Below are 22599 nucleotides of genomic sequence, written 5' to 3'. Positions count from 1 at the left end.
AGTTTATCTTTGAGGTGACTGAACTTGTGTTCCCAAGATTATGAAAACAATTGACAAAATTAATTGAGGCGAGCTGTTCTCTATAGTAGAGTCAAAAGGGACAGTAGGGCAAACTTCTAAAGTAAATGGTAACAAAGCTGTGAGTAAGGTGCTCATGAAGACCACTGAAGTAGACAGTTTCTTTGGTAGCACCTCTTAAACCTGCAACCTTCACCACCTACAAGGGCAGCAGCTGCTTTGGAACATCATCATCTCCAAGTTTTTCTTCAAGTCACGCACCATCCTGACATGAATGGATATCATTGTTCACCATTGCTGGGTAAAAATCCTGGAACTCCCTCCCTAACAGCACTGTGGGAACATTCCACCACATGTACTCTAGTGGCTCAAGAACACAGCTCACCACCACCTTCTCGAGGGCAACTAGGGATATTCTATTCAATGAAATGTATAATGCAGTTTATGAAGGAGATTTTCCTGTTCCAATTTTTAAAGTCAGTAATAGATTAAGGAAAACCACTCAAAGAAAAGAAACACAAATATAAAATACACTGCGTACACGTGCGCGCGCACACACACACACACACACACACACACAAACATACACACACATCTATATATTGCTTTTCATATGCTGAAGGTCAGGCCCGGGTTATGACATGCTGAGGCCTTAAGCTATGTCAAGTTTAAGAGGCCCTTACAATAAAAATAATACTTTACTATTCTCACAGAAAGGACACTGAAAATATAAATATGAAAGCTTTATATTTGCATATATACAAAGGCAAAGTCACAAAGAAAAGATTATAATCTAACTAAAACATGTCATACAACATATCCGTTTGCATTATATAATACTTTCAAATTAAAATATGTTTATGATTTCTTCATTATTATATATGAAAACTTTTTATCAACACCAACAGAAAAGCTGTTACACAAAGCAGCAGCTTACTAAATGGAAGCAGTAATACAACCTGCAGTGTGTCTGTTTGCACATCACATAAAGTTAAACATTTAAAACATTTTCTTTCATGATTTTTGGAGAGCAAAGTCATCGATGATGTCCTCAAATGTTAAGCTGTGAAATTTATCACTTTTGATGCACATAATGCTTAGGGCACATAGCTTTCCTTGCAGCATTGTTGACTGCAGTTCATTCTTGATGTTTTTTAGTCATGAAAATGATATTTCACCTGAGCAGTTTTTTATCATTAGACTCAAAAAGAGCCACAATATTGCTTCCATATTAAGGAAAGCCAACTAAATCTTATCTTGGATGATGACTTGATACAGGTCTTGGTGGCATAAAGTTCCTTTATCTGAATAATTTTCCTTGATATAAGCATGGAAGAGCTTTATTTCTCCAATGAGGTTAACGCCAACATCATCAGGGTAGTCTTTCATCAGAAGTTTTATACTTTCACACAGCTGTTTTTCAACCAAAAACAAAAAATTGTTTGCAACTTTTTCATATATTATTGCTCTTTTCTTCAAGTTGGTTTCAAGTGCATCCATCATAGGAATAAAGGATTTCACTCAACTTGTCTCTTGGAGAAAGCGTTTCATCAGCATTTGGTGCATCACCATCATTGACTTTTTCTCATTCCTTTCCTTTTATTCACACACTTGCAGTCTACATCAGGTAGGTTTTCTTTTAGATTTGAGTTCAATTTCATCAAAACTTCCTCGGGTTTCTGTTAAGAAGTGAGAGAGTGACTTAGCTTTGCACACTTGGCTATTTGTGGATCCTGTAGGGCCTGGCTGGTTTTGTGGAACTGGTCTAACAAATGATTCCAAAGTTCTAACATGAACACAAACTCTTATTCCTCCATTTTCTCCTGCAGAATGCCAGCTTCTCTCCTTGTATCACCTATTTCATTGTCATTAGTATGAAGATGAGTAAGAGTATCCATAATTGAACCATAACTCTGAGCTATGGCTGAAGTAAACTTTGCATGTGCCTCCCACCTAGTGTCAGAGAGATGTTTTGGTACTAGAATCAGGACCCAAAAATGATTTGAGTACTGTGCAGCATTTTATAGAGGCAGAGAAGAATGTGGATAATTGTTGCACAACGGCGAACAAATTTATTACATCTAGGCAGCTGCAGCATGGCCAACACGATTCAGTGAATGTCCAGCACATGGAATACATATATATAGCATTTTTATTTTTCTCTTGCTGCATGCCATTATACCTTGCTGCCATGTTAGCTGCATTGTCATGTCACTGTCCTCTGCACTTACTGAAGTCAACTTTGCAGTCATCGCCTAGATAATCCAGCACCATATTGGCCATATTTTCACCACTATGGTTTTCTAATTAAAGGGAAGTTAGAAAGTGTTCAATGGGAAAACCATCACTGGGTGACACACATCTTACAATAACAGTTAGTTGATCAACATTTAAAAGATCTGGTGTCGAGTTGACGACAAACTGAAGTATCTTGCTTTTCTCCAGTCATCCAAAATAGATCCTCTTACTTTTTCAGCCATAAGCTTGATGAGTTCATCACATATTATTTTAGACAAATATGAAGGCTTCCCAGATCCACTGCTTCCATTATGTTTTATATGGCTGGCAAGGAATGGATCAAACTTAGCAATAAGTTCCATCAAGCCAAGAAGGTTCCCGTTATGTGGCGAGCCAAACTTTTCATTGCATCCCCTTAAAGCTAGTCCACGTTCTGCTAATGTGCACACAGCTGCAATAACACATTCAAGTACATGCCTCCAGTACTCTTGCTCCTCCAGGTGTGAATCCAAGGTTAACCCACTTTGCCTCATCATATGTGTAAGCAAAGCTTTTCTATGATACTCAGAGTTCTCATGATTTTGAATTCCAACAGGGTTTCGCCAGTCATTAAACCCATCACTAGCCAGTGCTGTCAATGATGTTGAGAAGAGTTTGCAGACAAAACAGTAAACACAACCGGTTGTTGGAGAAGATACTAGCCACTCTTGATTGTATTTTTCACCATTAACTTGTGTTGAATGAACTAGACCCATTGAACAATATATAATTTGGTTTTTGAATGACCGCTTCGATTCCTCAAATGGGCCGTCCCAATGTTGACACTCTGAGGGACCTTTCTGTGTCCAGAATGAAATATCATTCTCAGCCAAGACAACCCAGAGACCAAGATCATTGGACTTTGTGCGTCTATATCCTTCAGCTGGGATTTCAGACTCTGTAACATTCTTAGGTGTAGTAGTCACATTTACATCTATATGATCTATCTTAGTAGAAGAAGTGGATGCTTGTGTTTGCTGTGGGCCTGGCTGACTCTCAAGAGTATGAGGTCCCTCCTTTTTTTGCAGTGAAATAACTCAACTTTTGGTAATTGTTTTATCTGCCCTTCAAGCTGCTGCTTCTTCTTTCTCTTCTGAATCCATCCACTTTCAAAAGCTTTTTTCATTTTTAACAGGCCTCTCTATAATAATGAGACAATTAAACCTGAGACAAATTCTTTGAACTCAATCCTTTATGTTTACATGTAAAGCAGAAGTAAAAAATACAATACTTATATTTCAATAATATATATTTACCTGGTATCAAGGAGAGAAGGGTCCTGCGCAAAATTTTCTGAAGAGAACTGTATCACTGATTATGACTGCATTACGTGAATTTTTTCACACTTTATTAGTCTTTAGAATTTAATTTGAAGGAAGACGTTTCAAAATAAAAAAAGCTTTTATATTTATTATTGCCTTGAATAAGTCATATAAGGCACTTTTATTTCGTGATTGAAGCATCTAAATGGATCATGTGACTGTCGGAGGTCAGGGGAAAGGGCAGCACCGCGGATATGAATTATAGTTATTTCTGCGCAGATTTATAAACTCAATATGACAAAGAATTGTATAGCCATATAAGTATGTTTTTGTCATACCAGAACCAAAATGTCCATTTTAGAGAGTCTTTTTTGGTTGTGTTCAGGCACTGACCTCCAAACAGAAATCAGTTTAAAGAAACTGGTATTGAGAATGTAACATTGGCCTCTACGAAAACTTGATTCTTTTATAAGTTTTTGTCCTATTGCAACTCAGGTATTTGAGGAGCATTTGTGTCAAATGCACTTTTTTGCATTCCTTCCATTGTGTCACAACACCTTTTCCACTGGGAATTCTGGTTCACATCCTCCCTGGTCTTTCACACACATCTTTCTCTGCAGTGTCTCTACTTTTCAACAGTATTCCCAAATCTACCATTCTTGTCACCTAATTTGGCCAGCTGTCAAACCTTTGTCAGAACCCTCTCAGCATATAAAAAAATTACACCAACCATAGTTTAATCATTAAATATTGTGTGTGTGGATTTGCCTACTATTTTCTGCTGTGTCAAAAGTATGTGAAGTTTGTTCCTCTAGTCTTAATTTGGTGCTCAGTCTAAACACTATCTCAGTGACAGGGTGTATCTTAGTTAAGACTTGAGAGGGAGGGAAGGAATGATGCTGTGTTCTACAAAATGTTGAGATAGATGCTGCATGATCAAATGCTGACTTGGCAACTCACCCTAGTTCTCTACTATTGGCACCATCTATGGATTACCTTGCAAGGATTTTGAGAGATTCTTTCTTGTAGAGGAGAAGAGACATGAAGTCTGGGGAGTCCCACCATCTACCACACATCTTTTCTGGTTATTATGGACTTACTCACTTTTAAGATGTATAGAAGAAGTAAGAAGTTAAGGTAATTTGCAGTTAGATATGAATATTGAGATTCATCCTAGTGTGGATGTGGATGTGGAGTGCGTTCAACATGAGAAGGGAGAGTTCTTTTCAGCTGAATACCTATAGGGATATGTGTGAAGGAACACTTCAGGAAAAGGTTAGAGACAAAAAGAGCATCCTACTTCCTCCTGGGGATTCATGAAAAGGTTTGCAAGTACTTTTAGACTGTGCATGTGGCAATTACAACAGGCAGGCTTGTTAAGTATAATACAGTAATGTAATGTTACTGAGAAAGGAGATCTGAGAGCCCATGTGTATTTGGGGCTCCCTGGGGATCACAATTTAGTTGTGCTTTATTGCCTTTGCAAACAAGAAATTTGAGCAATTTTCTGAGGTATGTTGATTATTTGGTCAGAACCTAATTGTGTGTTTAAATTTAATTTCAATTAAAGCTGGGTTACAGTTAATGCATTGAGTCAGTGAATTCTCTTCATTTTAATTCACATCAGTCGCGCACATGTCAACTACTTGGTTGAAGTGGCCATTTGAACAATGATGGACAGGGAAAGACAGCTAGCTTGTCCCATGCAATTGTGATGCCTGTGCATTGCAATATGTGCGATTCCCGTAGGCTTAAAAAAAAAGTTTTCCAAACAACCCAACAGAAGAAACCGATGAACAACATTTCACTTTTTAAAACTTTTACCGTAACAAACAAACCAAAATAAACATAATTCAAATAATTAGCAGGCAAATGACTTCAAACAGAAACATAATTTCACTTTAAACTGATATTCCAAATACTTATGGCACACATGTAGGATCAAGGGCAATCCCAAAGTTTCTCCAGCTCTGCAGCAGAGTTTTATTACTCCTTGCCAAGCCAGGTCGAATCTTCCAAGGGCCTTCGCCAACCACTCCACTCAGTCTGAGTTTTCCAGATACAGTTATCACCAGCAGGGCACACTTTGATGAACCTCCTCTCCCACCTCAGTCCTAAAAACATAGATTTCCAGAGACTCCTTTGTTTAAGTTCTTGAATAAACTCTGTCAAACAGTCTAGCTGGCCCTGGTAAAACTGTCTATTCCACAGAGAGGTTCTTCCTCTTCTTCTGCTACCAAGAAATTACGTGTGAGAACTCTCCTTACTCCTTCACCGGGAGATCTGTCTCGACCCGTGTTCAGCAGAAAATGCAACAAGCTGAAACCTGATATCCCGAAATAGCTTTTATTAGCCTCTTTTCTTTCAGCTTCCAACCCCATAGCAAATTAGCCAGAACTCAACTTCTTAGAAGCCTAATGACCTCATACCCAGGAAGTGATCAATTCTCCCAGAACTTAAGGCAGAATTTTCTGCGCCACTTGTGTCGGGCATCATGGCGGGTGTGAGTAGACAATATGGCGGGAAGGCCAAAAATCAGTTGCATGACCTCATGAAACTAGTTTGCAATCATCTGCTTCACCTGTTAATGGCGGGCCGCATTTCCCGCTGCTGCAGGTCAGGAACTTCATTGTAATATATCTTTATAAGCCCAGCTCACCGAAATCAACAGCCCACGCTGGATCATCCAAGCACATCACAGCGCCGACGTGTTTCACAACAGCATATATAAGGCATGCACCTGGTGGGCTGCACTTCATGAGGAACTCAGAGATGAGTGCACAGTAACATTGTGCAGTGCTCACGAGGGTCACCTGTTGGACCTCAAGGTTGAGGTGCTGTGCATTTAGGTGTGGGCAGCACCGGCAAGTCGCATTTTCCCGTTGGCTGACAGTGCGTTGCCAGGGCAAGGGCTGCATTGCGGTGAGGCGAGTTGGGGGGGGTGCAAGGGCTGCACTACGGTTGGGGCAAGTTAGTGGAGGGGGGAAAGGGCTGTACAGCGGTTGATAGTAGCGCACAAACACGTGCGGGAGGTGGGGGGATGCATTAAGCTGCCTTCAGACTTAACCAAGAGAGGTTCTTGGTGCATCCAAGCTAATTCACGTGACTCCCTCTTTCATCTTGCAGGAGGAGTACATCAGGATCATGGTGCCTGGTGAACTAGCTGTATACCTCGTGGCATTCAGAGAGCGGAGACGAAGGAGACAAGAGCAATGGAGGTGCCTGGCTGGGCAGAGGCAGGAGCAGCATGCTCTGGAAGAGGGGGCGGTTGGGGCTCCTGTGCACGCTGCTGAAGAGTCACAGTGAGCTGTCGCTGGTCAGTGCCTAGCTACAGCCAGAGTCTATGGTTGGCGCTTGTCATTCTTGGAGATGACCAAGAACCAGTGTTGTCGAAGACTGTACATGTCCAGGGAACTGGTTGGTCACATCTGCTACCTGCTGCAGAATTTGGTGCCACAGGGACATGGAGGGCATCCAGTGACTGTGGCACTCAATTTTTATGCCAGTGGCTCCTTTCAGGTCTCCACAGGTGACCTCTGTGGGATCTCTCAAGCCTCCACCCACATCTTCGTGAAGGCACATAACTGTGCATTTCACCCGGGATCAGGAAAGCCAGGATGCAAGAGCGCTGGTTTTCCACAGGTACAGGGTGCCATTGACTACACTCACATGGTGCTCAGATGTGCTTAGCAACAAGCGGTCAATACCACAAGGGCTTCTATATGCTGAAAGTTCAGCTGGTGTGTGACCACTACAAACGCATCCTACAGGTCTGCACACGATTCTGCACACAATTCCCAAGGAGTGTCCACAACGCCTACATTCTCAGTAGGTCTCAGATCCCTGAGGTCTTCCAAGGTCCACAGAGGCTGCAGGATTGGCTACTCGGGGACAAGGGCTACCTGCAGAGGACGTGGCTGATGACACCCGTGTGGCAGCCTCAGACTGTAGCAGAGCGAAGATATAACGAGGCTCATGCAGCAACTCGCAACTTGGTGGAGAAAACCATTGGAATGTTGAAAATGAGGCTTCGATGCCTGGACAGGTCTGGTGGAGCCCTGCAATATAGTCCACAGAAGGTGTCATGCATCATCATCACTTGCTGCACCCTTTACAACCTGGCGCTGCAACGGGGAGAGGAGTTGGCTGAGGTGGAGATGGAGGAGCTGCACGTCTCATCTGATGAGGAGGACGTTGTCTGGGATGAGGGTGAGGAGGTCCTCGAATACGAGGATGATGGCAGTGAGGCCATTGCACTGGCCAGACGAGGCAGTCCCACTCGGGAGGCCCTCATAGCTGCTAGGTTTGTGGAGGATGATGACGACATGCAGTGAGGAGACACCATAGATCCTCACGTTGCATCTGCGAAAGTTTGACTTCGATCTGGCTGATGGTACCTGGCTTGTGCTCTGTGAACAGGGTCATATCATGAAGATGCAGCGGGGAAACTTTAACTGCACCTGATCCTATGGAATCCTTCATGAGCTGAACCCTTCAGGACTACATTGTCACATGACACAGATGCTGATGAGATGGGGGACCAGCCGCACCTCAAAGGTGCTGGGAGCACAGAGAGGATGATGGAACTCTGTGCTGCCCAGCCAAGACATCCTGGCAGCAACGATAAGCTCTATCAAGGTGCAGGCATGACTGGTGTGACCAGTGACCAGTGAAGGCACCATCAGCGTGCCGGGAAGGTTGCACTAAGCACAGGGAAGAGGCCCTGGACTGAGACACCTGCCTTTATCTTGTGCAGGGACCAAGGTTTCAGATCTGAGTGACACGAACACTGCTCATCAGAACAAGCAGCCATAGACAAGAAGACATTCTTGGGAGTTAATTAACAAAGTGAACATTATGTACAAGTGATTAACACCCATGCCCAAGCTGCACAATTACATCATCTTAACACTTTCTAACTCTGCTGCTTCATCTTGGTGCTCCTCCTACATCCACAACGGATGTGGAGGCAGCCTGCTGATTGGTTTGGGCTGTCTGTGATGACCTTGATGGGCATCCTTGGAGGGCTGAGACCTGCTTTCGTGGTCCTGCTGTGTGGCAGTGGCACCCTCCTTGGCCTATGTTGTTGGATTTGCTGGGGTCATAGGAAAAGGGGACTCGGATGGGCCGGACAATCCAGTTGTCACCTGGGTGGATGGCTTTGGGGTGTGCACCTGCTGATCCTCCTTCCTATGGGTGCCCAAGGGCTCCTGGCTAACTCCTTGAGGGGAAGGGGAAGCTGGAGTGAGTTGGAGCTGCCCCACATCCCTCTTGCATTGACACTGTTGGAGGCCAACTGTGGCGTCAGTGATGGAGTTCAGCCCACACAGCAATGCAGGACCGATGTCCTGGACCAAGGTTCCCATGGCGGCTGCCATCCTACCAGTGTTCACCTTGGTGCGTTGGCATGCCGGCGCTATCGCCTCAGACTGAAGGTGGACTCACTCCTCCATCGTGCCTTGTAATCTGAGGAATGCAGCAGACATCCCTTCCTGACGTTCCCAAGCTTGCCTTTGCAGCTCCAGCAACTGAGGTATGACCAAGTCCAGAGGCTTGCCATCTGACTTGGACTCAGCAGATTTCTGGTCTCCAGCAGTCTTCTGAGTGCTCGAAACCTGGGAAGTGCCTGCCTCCGCTTGCTGTGGATTAGACAGTGCGATGTGTCACCAGATTGTGAGGCTTCTCTAAAGCTAGGTCCCACCGAGGTGTGTGTCTCTGCACTGGTGGAGGGAGTGGGTGAGCGCTGTGATGGGTCCTCTATGAGGGTTTCAGCAGATTCCTCTTCTGAGATGTCTTTAGGGCTTGAGTCAAGGACCTGGGTCGTGCTGTTTCCCAGATGGGCCTACGAATGCAAGGAGAGATAATTAGTGCATGGCAGTGGCCTGTGAAACAGGGGAATTGACTCACAGGATGGTTGTTGATGGATGTTGTACTGCTGGATCCTCACCGTCAGCACAGGAACAGTCCAGATCTTCACCGGCCAGCTGGATGTCTCTGTTTTCAAAGTCCGTGAGGACCTTGATCTCAGGCATTTCTCCACCAGTCTGTGACCTCTCCCTTTTGTTGTGTGCCAGCTTGTCCTGCATGATTACAGATGGAGAGTGTGTAAACAGGATGCCTTGTCAAGCCAGATGATATGTAAGCCTGGCATGTGTGGATGGTGAGTGGTCCCATGGATGGGATGAAGACAATGAAGGCGTGTGAGAGAGTGAATGGTGATGTCCCTTAAACTGGCAGTGAGTGAGATCCCTGTGGATGTTTGATGGGTTTGTGAGTGTGTGAATTGTGAGTGATGAGAAGAGTGACTTACCCTGGAGGAACGGAGATCTTTCGGCACTGGGTGGTTGTCCTCTTTTGCAGGGTGTTGCCACCGCCTTCCGAACCAGATTGGTGATGTTGTTGCCCCTCCTGTTGCCAGAGCTGGGGTAGAGGACATCATAGCGGGCCTCCATCGCATCCAAAAAGCATTCCAGGGATATATCACTGAATCAGGGGGCTGCAGTCTTCTTGCCTTTTGGGGCCATGTCTTCTGTGCAGCAGTCCTGGGCTGGAAGTACTGAGAGGTGTGCACATGCTGCACTTTAAATATGGCGCCCGGTCTGAAGAAGCAGCGAGGTGACGGTGTGGTGGGCGAATTGGAGACCGCCCACCAGCGAAATGGTGTGTTTCCCAGGAATGCATGATTGATGAGGTGGGATTGCGACTATACAGCGTGAAAAGTTGCCATTGCGGCCGGCAGGTAAAAAGTTCTTTCTCCTGCCCATTACCACACTTAGTGCAAATCTGGGATGATTCTGCCTTTAATTGCACTTTGGATTTAAAGGGACCTAGGTTCCTCACACTCCCCACTGCTTCCAAAACCATGTGACCTTCTGGGGAGAAGCAAAACAAGATAAAATCCCAGATCAACTTGATTTTAAAAAATCTGGGAATTGTATCTCTTTTAGGTGATCAAAACCAGTCCAGGAGATCATTCTGCCCTCATGATACTGCATTATCTTTCCTTTATCTAAGGTGAACGCTGCCCAAGCCAGAAACAAGTCTAGCTCTTGCTTGAAGGAATTTATTGAATTGACATCCCACCATATCAGCTGGCAGCCTGTTCCAGAGGTTCATTATTCTCTGCAAAAGGCCCACTTCCTAAAATATAGTTTAGATATGGCCTTACAACTTATGGACCCTTGTCCTCCTTAACCTTTTTATTTGGAATAAACTGTCTAATTGAACACAATCTGTTCCCTTCATCTTATAAACCTCAATCAGATCATCCTTCAATCTACAAGAAGTACCTCAGTTCCTTTAGGGATTATTTATATCCAGCTATTTGAGTTTAATTTAGTTTCTTACTTTATTGTTATGGATATGTGGAATTGATTACTTGTAAGGGACAGTAAATGTTTAGGAAATAGAAATTATTTTAAGAAAAGCGTTGAGGATTAACGAAGATAATTACAAATAGGTAACCCAGCACTGCGGAGAACATGAGGTCTGGGACTGTTACTCCAAGGAGGGCAGCGTATCAGTTTTGCACTGAGAGAGTATTGAGTTGTCCACTATGCATCCTGGCTAAATCCCACAGATGACTGGCGAGCCATGCTGATTCTGGAATCTTTGGAATGTTTTGGAAAACTGCTTCACACATTTTATCCTCTTCTCTTCATCTGTTACATGTCTTAGTATGTGATACTTAGCAGGGTGCATACGTTCAGGATATGGGATATTTGCCTCTTCCGATACCTCAATCACTCGTCCTGCTTCGTACCAGCTAAGCAACTGCAATGAATGACTCCGTGAAACTGAGCTGTCCATGTGTGTGATTTCTGCTTGGATTGATCTACCTGTTGTTACATTCAAATGATGAGTGAAGGGATAGTGACTATGTCCCAGTGTTACAAAAGGCCCATAACAGTGTGTATGCAATCTTTGCTGCCTGAACCTTTTCAGAAAAATGATTGACTGTGAGCTTCATTCACAACTAACAGGTTCCTAGCCAACAGAGCTGCACTATTCAATATCCCAAAAATAGCCACTGGGACACTGTGTCTGTACTGTACATGTACAGGGACATTCCTCTCAGTATTTGGGCTAACAGTCCCATATATTTCTACCAGATAGTCAATAGGAGGAGCAAAGGTCAGTACACTGAAAATGGGTCTCTACTTGGATCACGGTCTGTCCTTCTGGATTCCATTTGGAAGTAAATATCTGACCAGAAGAACAATAGGGCACACTGATCTTGTAGGAGGAGGCACTGAGCGTGTCTGTGTGAACAAGTTGGATTTGCAACAACTGATATTTAGCCAGCTGGGAACAATTACTGAGGCTGACAGTGCGAGGGAGCTGAATTAAATCTAGTAGAGATACAGTCAGTTATTTGGCATTTTCTGGTGAATTTAGTGAGTTCAGTGAAGGAGGTGGATTAAAGTAACCTCCCCTTACCCACTAGAAATGTTACAATTAAATTTGTGAAGCACTGGAGGGGTCATTCTGAAAGCTATATTTTATGATATGGGGTAAATTGTTGCTAAGTTATAACATTGCTCAAATGGAATGTGCTGCAAGGAGGCAAAACAAGTTAAAACCCTGGTGCAGAATTAATTTTCTTTAGCAACCATCCTGTCAATTGATTATATATCTTCACCTGTCATTGAAGTTGTTTTGCCTCCTCGCAACATATTCCATTTGACCAAAGTTTTAATCTAGAAGAATATTGGTTCCATGAATAATCTGACAATGCATAATCTTCGAGGGAGAACACTACTTTTTAAAATTCGTTCTTGGGCTGTGGGTGGCGCTGGCAAGGCTGGCATCTGTTACCCATTCCTAATTGCCCTTGAGAAGGTGAAAGTTGGCCTCCTACTTGAACTTCTGCAGCCTGTGTGGTTCTGGTGCTCCTACAATATTATTAGGTAGGGAGTTCCAAGATTTTGATCCAGCAGCAATGGAGGAAAGATGATATATGGCCAAATCGGGCATGTGACTTGGAAGGAAATTTGAGGGTGATGTATTTTTCCTTGTACCTGTTACCTTTGACATTTTAGGTGGTAGTGCTAAAGGGTTCGGGAAGAATTGCCCAAGGAGCCTTGGTGAGCTGCTATAGTGCACCTGGTTAGTGATAGAGGAAGTCAATGCTTAAGCCAGTGGAGAAAATAATTTCCCTCGTTTTCTATCCTTCCATCTACAATTTCTGGCACAGGGCTGTTTTGTTCTCTGCAAATTTAGTGGCAGATTGTGATTGGTATTTACAGAAAATGAACAGAGATGAACATGGAAATAAAAGCAGAAAGTGCTGGAAATGCTCAACAGTTCAGGCAGTCCCTGTGGAGACAGAAATTGAGTTAACGTTTCAGGTCTGTGGAACTTTCATAAGAACTGTTACTACCAGAAGAATGATCCCTCAGTTCAGATACTGGAAAGCCTGTAAAATTGTGTTCAGCAAGAGTTGACACCTTCAAGAGAAAAGTGAAAACTTTGTTGGAAAGGGAGGAAAAATTTTCAGATGTGCTGCTAAAAGAAAAAAAAAGTCATTATTGGAGAGCAAGCCATTGCAGTGAGATAAAGGCATCAATGCAGCAATGTTTAAAGGCACAGGATTGAGGCACAGTCAGGCAGCTAGATGATTTAAAAAAAAGGCTAGGGTCTCTCATGCTCACAGATTCCTGATCCTGGACTGAGCGGTTTATCTCTAATACAAAATACAAAAGGCAAAATCCTGCAGATGTTGGATATCTGAAACAAAAGCAGAAAATGCTAGAAATGGTTAGGCCACAGCTGGAGTAGTGTGTGCAGTTCTGGTCACCACATTATAGGAAGGATGTGATTGCACTGGAGAGGGTGCAGAGAAGATTCACCAGGATGCTGCCTGGGGTGGAGGGTCTGAGCCATGAGGAAAGATTGGTTAGGCTGGTGTTGTTTTCCTTGGAGCAGTGAAGGTTGAGGGGGGACCTGATAGAGGTGTATAAGATTATGAGGGGCATAGATAGGGTAAATAGGAAGGCACTTTTTCCATTCGTAGAGGGGTCAATAATCAGGGGGTGTAGATTAAGGTAAGAGGGAGAAGACTATGAGGAGAGTTGAGGAGAAATTTTTTCATCCAGAGTGTGGTGGGAGTCTGGAACTCACTGCCTGAAAGGATGGTTGAGTCAGAAACTCTTGAAACATTTAAGAACTATTTAGATATTGACTTGCATTGCTATAGCCTCTGGGGCTATGGGCCAAGCGCTGGAAAATAGGATTAGTGTTATCAGATCTTTGTTGCCCGGTGTGGACATGTGCGGAATGGCCTCCTGTGTGTAAACGCTCAGCAGGTCAGACAGGTCATGATGTGAGGCACTGGCAGCAGATTTTTTAATGAACTCAATTTTACTGAGGGTAGAATGTGGGAAGCCACCCAGGAGCATGTTGGGCATGAACGAGGGTTTCAGTAGCAGATGAGGTGAGGCAGCGGCCATGTTACGGAACTGTCAATAGGCGGTCTTAGTGATGGTGTGGATATTTGTCAGATATGATCCCAAGGCTGTAAACAGTCCAGTTTAGTCTCAAACAGATGCCGGGGAGAGGGCTGGAGTCAGTAGCTCGGGAACAGAGTTTGGATTGGGGACTGAGATCAACATTTTAAACGTCTTGATTAGATCATCTTGCTATCTAGGGGGAGAACAAGCCATTTTTGCACAACTTGCCCTTATAACTAACCTTCTAAGCCACAAAATCATTGTGAGATTCCGCAGGGGGTAATGTCATCATAGTTGTGCCTTTGAGTCCTAACTCTTACGCACTTTCCAATATGGCTCACTGGATAATGACCAGGAGCTGAAACCCTAGCAGATTGTTTTCCTTTTCCAGTCCAGGGTCAATATAGTCTTTTCCCAACTGCTACCCTGACTGAGTACAAATCAAAGGACCTGCCACCTTCTGGGTTTGTATGATTCAGAACCACACCAAGAATACACTTAGCCATCAAGTTATTAGAGACACAAAAAACATCTATAATGAAACTTTTAATTACTCTTTTATGTGAGGGATTAAAAAGCAGGTTAATAACCAAAGAAAACACCAGCCTGAATTTTTCAGTTGTCAGGCGCACTTGATCAGTGGACCTGGGAGCGGATGGGAAATGGGCCGCTGGTCGCGATCGGCCCCCAACTGTGATTTGATGCTGGCTGGCCAATTAATGGGCAGACAGCGTGAAACGCGTGCTGAAATGCTCAGCGCTGCCGGGATAGGGGAGAGAAGAGGGCGGGTGTCGACGTAATTGAGGTGCGGGTGAGCACTTTGAGAGAGCTCCCCGAAGGCAGACAGCTGCCCCAGAGAGCTTCAGACCTCCACAGGCTAAAAGGCACGACAAAAATGCTGCAAAATATGTCCATTCAGCACAATCAAGCACCTGAAAGCATACCCCATTAAAAAACCAGTACCCAGATATCTCTATTTATTTTATTTCCCCATGGAGATTCCATCCCGCCCCGGATCGAGGCTTGAGTAAAAATGTGAATGCCGCCCTGGAGAATGGCCAGTCTCTCAACCGTAAATGTGGATGGCCCACGTAAAACTGCTGTTGATTGCATTGTTAATGAGCTTAATTGCCCACTTAATTGTCGGCAGGCGTGCTTCCGACTGCTGCATGCGTCTGCTGAACGAAATATTGTGCGAGTGCAGGATGACATCGCCACGCTCACCTGACGTCATCTCATGCTATTTCACATCTGTTTGGCTTGGGTGCACACCCGTCCGCACGACATAAAATTCTGGCCACTGTGAACATGCATTGACTAATATTATGCTGATAAGCGAACTTTAATAGAGGGAATAATAAAACAAATCAGATCTTAAATAGCAATATGCACTGGGATTTCAAACATTTCCTCCCCCTTGCTGAAATCATTTTTATTTTCAGAATTTGTACAGTTCTTGCCTCCTCCTTCTGTCTCCTTTTTCCTGAAGGCAGTTAATCTTCATGGTTTACTAACCTTAACAGGTAGAAGCTGCATTTGCTGACATCATTTGGCCCGTGGAAGAATAGCAGGCCTGCCAATTTGTAGGCCTTGAATTCTCTACGGGCCCCTGCAGACCAATTCATCTCCCCTTGGCATGCTGTAGCTTTGACAACCACCAGCAAGAACAGCAGAGCACTCACCCCAGCAAGTGGCAGTTGAATGGGGGAATAGACCGTGACTGCCTTTGATCTGTAGGGCATTGCAAGGCCATTTCCGCTCTCCGTTTCATTGTACCAGCAATGCTCAGAAACCCTTTGTTTGGGGATAGGGACGAGCACACTCAGTTCAGTCAATGGGAAAAAATCCTTTTAAGTCTGTTTAGAAATATAACTTGTGTATTTAAAGACACCTCCTTTGTTGGTGGTTATCCAGGCCTGTAATTTACACACTATTGTTTAAATTGCTCCAGTTATTGAGGAGCTTTGTCATAATGATCACTAACTGCTTCTTTTCAGTGTACTCATTTTGATTATATTTGCGGCACCATTAAACTGTGTTCCTAGGGCAACCAGCCATCTGGTTTCAACAGGATAGTCTGGTTGCTCAGTAATTTTGATTAACAACTAAACAGTAAAAGTCCTGTTACCAGTTGCTGTGTATTTTTAAAAGTCCTGTATAGGAGTACATAGATTAGTTTAGTGTTCCATATGTGCCAACGGATTGGTTTAATATTGATGTGTGATTGAACAGCTGAGGCAGGATTTTCCCCCCGTCGGGGGCGAAGTTGAAGTGCGGGCGTGCGGAGGTGCGCCTCCGGTCGGTGCCCCTGATTGGCCCGCCCAGCGTGACGTCCACCAGGAAGCGCTATGTGCTCCCTGTGCAGGCGGGGGGGGGGGGGGGTGGAATCCCTAAACTTGAGAGTGTGCTCTTTCGCTCATGCGCATGAAAGAGCGCACTCATCTCCTGGAGGCTAAGTGCAGCCTCAGGGAGATCGTCTCTACAGTAACAAATATTAAAAATAGAAAAAAAAATTTCGCTGACATGTCCCCTCGTGACACTGTCACATGAGTTGGGACATGTCCATAACTTTTTAAAAAGCTTTAATTAAATTTTTTAAACCCTACATGAAACCTCATCCCGTCCATGGATGAGGTTTCATGCTTTTTCTAATTCCCGCCAGGGCTCCCGGCCTGCCCGCCAACCTTAAGGGCAGGTCCACTAATTGCTTCGATGATTCTGTCAATGGCCTCAATTGGCCATTGACAGGTCGGCGGGTGCGCAGCTGATTTTGCTGCGCCCTCGCCTACCTGAAAATTTTAATGGGGTGCAGTGATGTTGGGAGTTCCGTTTTATGTGTCGGCGAGCGGGCCCCGCCACCCCCCCGCTCACCGACAGGAAAATCCTGCCCCTGAATTCAGTGCTCATCTATGAACAAATGGTTTAGTGAAGGTTGTTTTAGTGTTGGTGTGTGAATGAATGAACTGGTTTAGTGTTGCTGCTTTTATTTACTCATTTATGGGGTGGCATCTGTTATTGCCCTTCCCTAGTTGTCCTTGAGATGGTGGTGGTGAACCATCTCGAATAGAACTGAGTGGTTTGCTAGGGCATTTCATCCACATTGCTGTGGATTTGGAGCCCCATATAGGCCAGACCAGGTAAGGACTGCAGATTTCCTTCCCTACTGGACATTAGCGAACCAGATTTTTTTTTTAACAACAACCTTAATGAAACTGACTTTTTCATTCCATGTTTATTGAACTAAATTCAAATTCTCCATTTGCCATGGTGTGACTCTATATTGGGTGAGATTTTAACACCTGCAAAACCCATCCACTCACACAGAGTTAAAATTGGGCTCATTGTCTCCAGGTCGTTAGTCCAGTCCTCTGGATCACAAGCCTAGTAACATAACCGCTACGCTACCATACCCAATGTGAATGAATGAATTGGTTTAGATTGGTTTGGTATTGGAACATAAGTGAAAGGGCTGCTTTAGAATTTACACATCAACACAAAAGAGGAGCATTTTTTGATGTTCTCTACTTAAAAGGGGCCCTAAAGTGAAACACCTTTTTAAAGGTGCTCTGCTAATTGAGAGTCCCTTCTTTTTAAAATGAGCTGTAAGAGTGACCTTCTCATGAGACACTCTTTAAGTGGAATGCTGACTATGACACTGCCATGTTTGAAGGATTGCACTATAATCTGTATGAATTTGATCAATCTCAGTACATAATACGTGCATGAATGGTAAACTCATTCCTTACTGCGGATGCTGCTGATGGGCCTCACTCCCACAGGCTCTGCATAAAATGCTGATTATCTCAGTGCAATTGCAAAGAAACAGACTAATAAAAGTGAGCTGTAAGTGAAATAAGACATGCCAAACAGGCACCTGTTTTTCAATGAACAGTGACTAAAAATAGATCCGATTCAAACAAAAATTCCAACTCAAATATGAAGTTAGTTTTGGCCTCTGTCTTGCGGTTGCCTGCAGCTCAACGCAGCTGCATTCCAGATCATTCTACGTGCTTGAGACAGCTCTCTGCTGTGGTAACACCAACAGTCTGCTGCAGGAATGCTGCATGCAGAGTGGAGTAGTGTACATTGGACTGAAACAAGGAATATGATCTGTGATGTAAGAACTTTGCCATCCAATTCCGCATCTGTCTTCAAAAGAGATATCCCCCATTTTTCCAGTATATTTAAAGGTGCACTATTTCCAAGCCAAAAATATTTTTGTTTACAAGAGGAGTTCTGAAATGTCTCAATGTGTGTTTTTAGTCTGAACTTCGAGTTCAGCATTGATGTTTCAACCTCGAATTTGCCTTTTCAGTGCTATTGTAAACTGTGGAATTTGTTTGGAGCTGCCAGTGTTGTGGCCACATTGAGTGCAAAATGAGTGTGTGATTTCTGCACCCCTCCTTCTCCCCCCTGCCCGCCAGCCTGCCCGCCACATTTATGGTCCATTAACTGTGTGTTCAGTAACCTCTGCAGGCTCATTTGCTGCCTTGAGTTCCCTGCTGGTGGAGTGGGTGCTCCCAAGTTTCCTACTATTCCAGTGGCTATGATCTTTTTAATTCATTAATGGGATCTGGCCGTCATTTATCATCTGGCCTGAATTTCCCTTGAGAGGGTGGTGGTGAGTCACCTTCTTGAATACAATTGAGTGGCTTGCTAGGCCATTTCACAGGGCAGTTAAAAGTTTTTACCACATTGCTGGGGATCTGGAATCACACGTAGGCTAGACTGACAGTGAAACAGATGGATTTTTCTGACAATCTGGTAGTTTCATAGTCATCATTAGTGATACTAGCTTTTTACTCTAGGCTTATTTAATTGAATTTAAATTCTGTGGTGGGATTTGAACTCATGCCTTAGCATCATTACTCTAGGCCTCTGGATTGCTAGTCTAGTAACATTACCATTTTGACGCTGTCTCTCCTCACTGTGGTTTTTCTAAGTTTCCAGCTGGCCCAGTGTGGGGACTTGTGAATCCCAGTTGCACGCTTGTTGAGGAATGCCCGAGTTGGTAGTATAGATAGAGCTGATCAGAAGACACTTCTTAGGTGGAACACATTCTGTTTATCTACAAGGTACTCAGCAGCTACACATATGTGCTTCTACACCAAACTCTATCTCCATACTTCTCCTGCTCCATACAGACTACTGACTACTGAGGTAACCTACGCTACTCTTCTATTGGTTACAGGAGATCATGTGATCTTCCTTTATAACATACTTCTTAAAGGTATACTGCACATTACATGAAGCCATAATTACTACACCAAGTATTTTTGTGTTGGGTCTGCCAAGTTTTAAGCAGTTCTGACCTGCTTGAGGGCTTCACGCTTTTCCCTCCCTTTCCTCTCCTCCCCTGAAGGTGCTAACTTTGTCTGGATTACAGTTACATGGGGGTGAGCAGCCAGCCATTCTTCATCCATGGGCCTAGTCACTGAAAGCTGATAGGGAACATTGCAAATGAGTCCATTCCTGTCTACATGAAATTACAATATACACCTTACACTTTATAGTAGGAGTTACCACTCCCTGAGCTCCCAGATGATAAATGGCGAAGTATGATAGAATTGTCAACACCCCTTCAAACCATTAGGGAAGAAGAATAAAATAGGAAACAAAAAAAGATTTTCTTTTTCTTTGGCACAAGCGATTTCCCTGTTCAGGAAGAGAGGGAAATTAGTGAACTCTCAAGAGAAACAAGGGAAACTGCCACCTGAACTATATTCAGTCACAGGTCTGTGAACTCCACTGAAATGGCTCAGAGCAAACAAACAGCTTCTTGGGATGACTGACTGTTTGTCCTGGACCAGAAAACTGCATTCTCACTGATCCCTCTAACCCCTGTGACTGTTGTCCCTCAACAGACCACATCATTCACACCAAAAGTCTGTCTGTGCAGGTATATTTTTACAAGTTGGCTTGGGTTCAGCTGTTGAGTGCAGCCTGTGAGTTCAGCTCCATATCCTGTTTAAAAGCATTTGGAAATTTGTCACAAATGTTTTCATTTCATTTTTTTCCTCCCATGGATACTGACTCTTGTTGGGGTATGGTTTCATGGCTCTGGAAGCCCTGAATACCTCACAAAAATACCCATTCTTCAACAGTGAAATAAATGTCAGTAAGCCATTTTATCAAGGTAGGTGCCATCACAATGTTGTCAGTGTCCGTACCTGCCATTTTTCCAACAGGTTCATAGGATAGCCAGCTGCATAAATCTTGGGCTAGTTGCCTGCCTCCCTGACCCAGGAACAAGTCCGAATGTAAAATCCATCTCCTTTCATTTCTGAGTCAGCTTCTAATTGCATGCAGATAATTCATAATAATGACTCACAATGTCACTGCAGATTGATCAAACGTGATAGAGCCAAAAGGAAAGGTGCTGTAATATGCCTTTAAGGGATAGCAGCATGCCATCACTAGAGTGGAAGTGTGACGTGATCCTGTCTCAGTTACACTTTGGCCTGTGAACAGAGCACATGGCACACAGCTCTGCTGCTGATGTCTTCAATCCATGGGTAGAATTTTTCCCCCGTCTGGGGGGTTGTGCGGGGGCGGATGTGGGCAGGGTCGGACCTGATCAGTGCCCCCGATCGGGTCCGCACCACCATTTTACATGGGCAGGCCAATTAAGGCCCGCCCAGTGTGATGCACTGTGCACTCCCTGTGAGGATGGGTGGGGGGTTCCCTGAGTCGGGAATGCGCTCTTTTGCACATCGAAAGAGTACAGAAATCTCCCTGAGGCACAGAGCTACCTCAGGGAGATTAGTTTTAAGTTTTAACAGTTCAATAAAGTGTTGAAAAAATTTTTATGACATGTCCCCTCATGTGAAACTGTCACATGGGGCTATACCTTCTGGTCAGTGAGCGGGGAGCGGGGCCCACTTGCCGATGTGTAAAATGATGCGGGGTGACGTTGGGTGTGCGTCCCGACATCACCCTGCGTCATTTAGATTTTCAGTTTGGTGGGCACGGAGCCGATTCGGCTGCGCACCTGCCGAACTGTCAAAGGCCTATTAAGGCCATTAAAAAAGTAATTAACCTGATTAATGGACCTGCCCGTCCAACCTTAAGGTTGGCAGGCAGGCCGGGAGCCCAGGCGGGCTTCTGAAAAAACATGAAACCTCATCCACGGGCGGGATGAGGTTTCATGAGGTTATTAAATTTTTAATAAAATCTCTAAATAAAAGAAATTGATATATCCCACCTCATGTGACAGTGGCACATGAGGGGACATGTCAGTCATTTTTTTTCTCATCTTTATTTAATGTTTCAAACCTGAGCTGATCTCCCTGAGGCAGCATTTTGCCTCGGGGAGATCTGTGCGCTCTTTTGTGCGCATGTGTGAAAGAGCGCACTCCCGGCTCAGGGAATCACCCCCTGCCCGCACAGGGAGTGCATAGCACTTCCTGGCTGATGCCACGCTATGTGGGCCTTAATTTGCCCGCCCATGTAAAATGGCGGCGCCCCCCCCCCCCCCCACCCTGTAGTCGGGGGCACCGATTGGGAACCTGCCCGCTCCCGCACATCCCCCCAGACAGGTGGAAAATGTTGCCCATGAGCTGGGACATGTGTATTAATTTCAATAAAAATTTTTGAAAAAATTTAAAATCATTCATGAAACCTCATCCCGTCCATGGATGAGGTTCCATGAAAAATGCAAAGGCCACCTGGCCTCTTCGCCTGCCCGTCAACCTTAAGGTTGGACGGGCAGCTCCGTTAATTATTTTAATTGTTAGTTAAATGGCCTTAAAAGGCCTTTGATAAGTTCGGTGAGCCCATCGAACTGAAAATCTAAATGACGCGCGGTGAGGTCGAGACACATGCCCAACATCACCCCGCGTCATTTTATGCCTCAGTGAGCAGGTCCTGCCCCCACTCGCAGAGCCAAAGATTCTCCCCCATGTATATCTACTCTTATTTGGAAAGCCTAAATAAATGAACACCCACATGTTTACACAATCCATTATGAGTAATTGTTGCCTTTATATCATTATAAAAACATGACAGCCCACAGGCTCCTGAGCCCTGCATTCCAGTCTGTTTAACAAAATTGCGTATGTCGCAGCGAGTACCTGAAAATCCCGCAAAACTGGCAATACTCTAATTTTATGTGCAGGACCCATGAACATTCCTATTGTCCATGTGTAAGGGCATATGTGGGCCATGGGATTCTCTTATAGGCTGCTTACTCTTAGGAGCCAGGAGTAGATCATTTGCCCCCTTGAGCCTGTTTTGCCTTTCATTTGGAACATGGCTGGTCTGCAGCTCAAGTACGTTTGCCTGCCTTTGCTCCAAGTCCTCTGAAATCCTTGCCTAACAAAAATCTATCTATCCCAATTTTGAAAGCTCCAGCTATCCATTGTCCATAGCTTTTTTTTGGTGAAGAGAATTCCAGATCTTCACAACTCTTTTATGTGAAAATGTGCTTCTTGATCTTGCTTCTGAATGACCCAGCTAAAATTTTAGGATTATATCCCCTTAGACTTGATTCCCTTCTAGCTATGTTGAATTTTTCTTAACATTTTAAGCTCCTTGATCAGATCTCTCAACCTTCTATACTCGAGGGAATACAAACCACTTTGATGCAATCT

General features: G+C 44.3%; 1 protein-coding gene across 1 annotated transcript in view; it reads left to right on the top strand.

Moving 5' to 3' along the window:
* LOC144685066 (kielin/chordin-like protein) overlaps positions 1-22599 on the top strand; it is a 368175-nt gene that overhangs the window by 86312 nt on the left and 259264 nt on the right. The window lies entirely within an intron of this gene.

This window comes from Cetorhinus maximus, chromosome 9 (genome assembly GCF_964194155.1).
Source record: "Cetorhinus maximus chromosome 9, sCetMax3.hap1.1, whole genome shotgun sequence".
NCBI lineage: Eukaryota > Metazoa > Chordata > Chondrichthyes > Lamniformes > Cetorhinidae > Cetorhinus > Cetorhinus maximus.
Note: the sequence above shows the minus strand (reverse complement) of the source record. Positions and strands in the feature narration are given on the sequence as shown.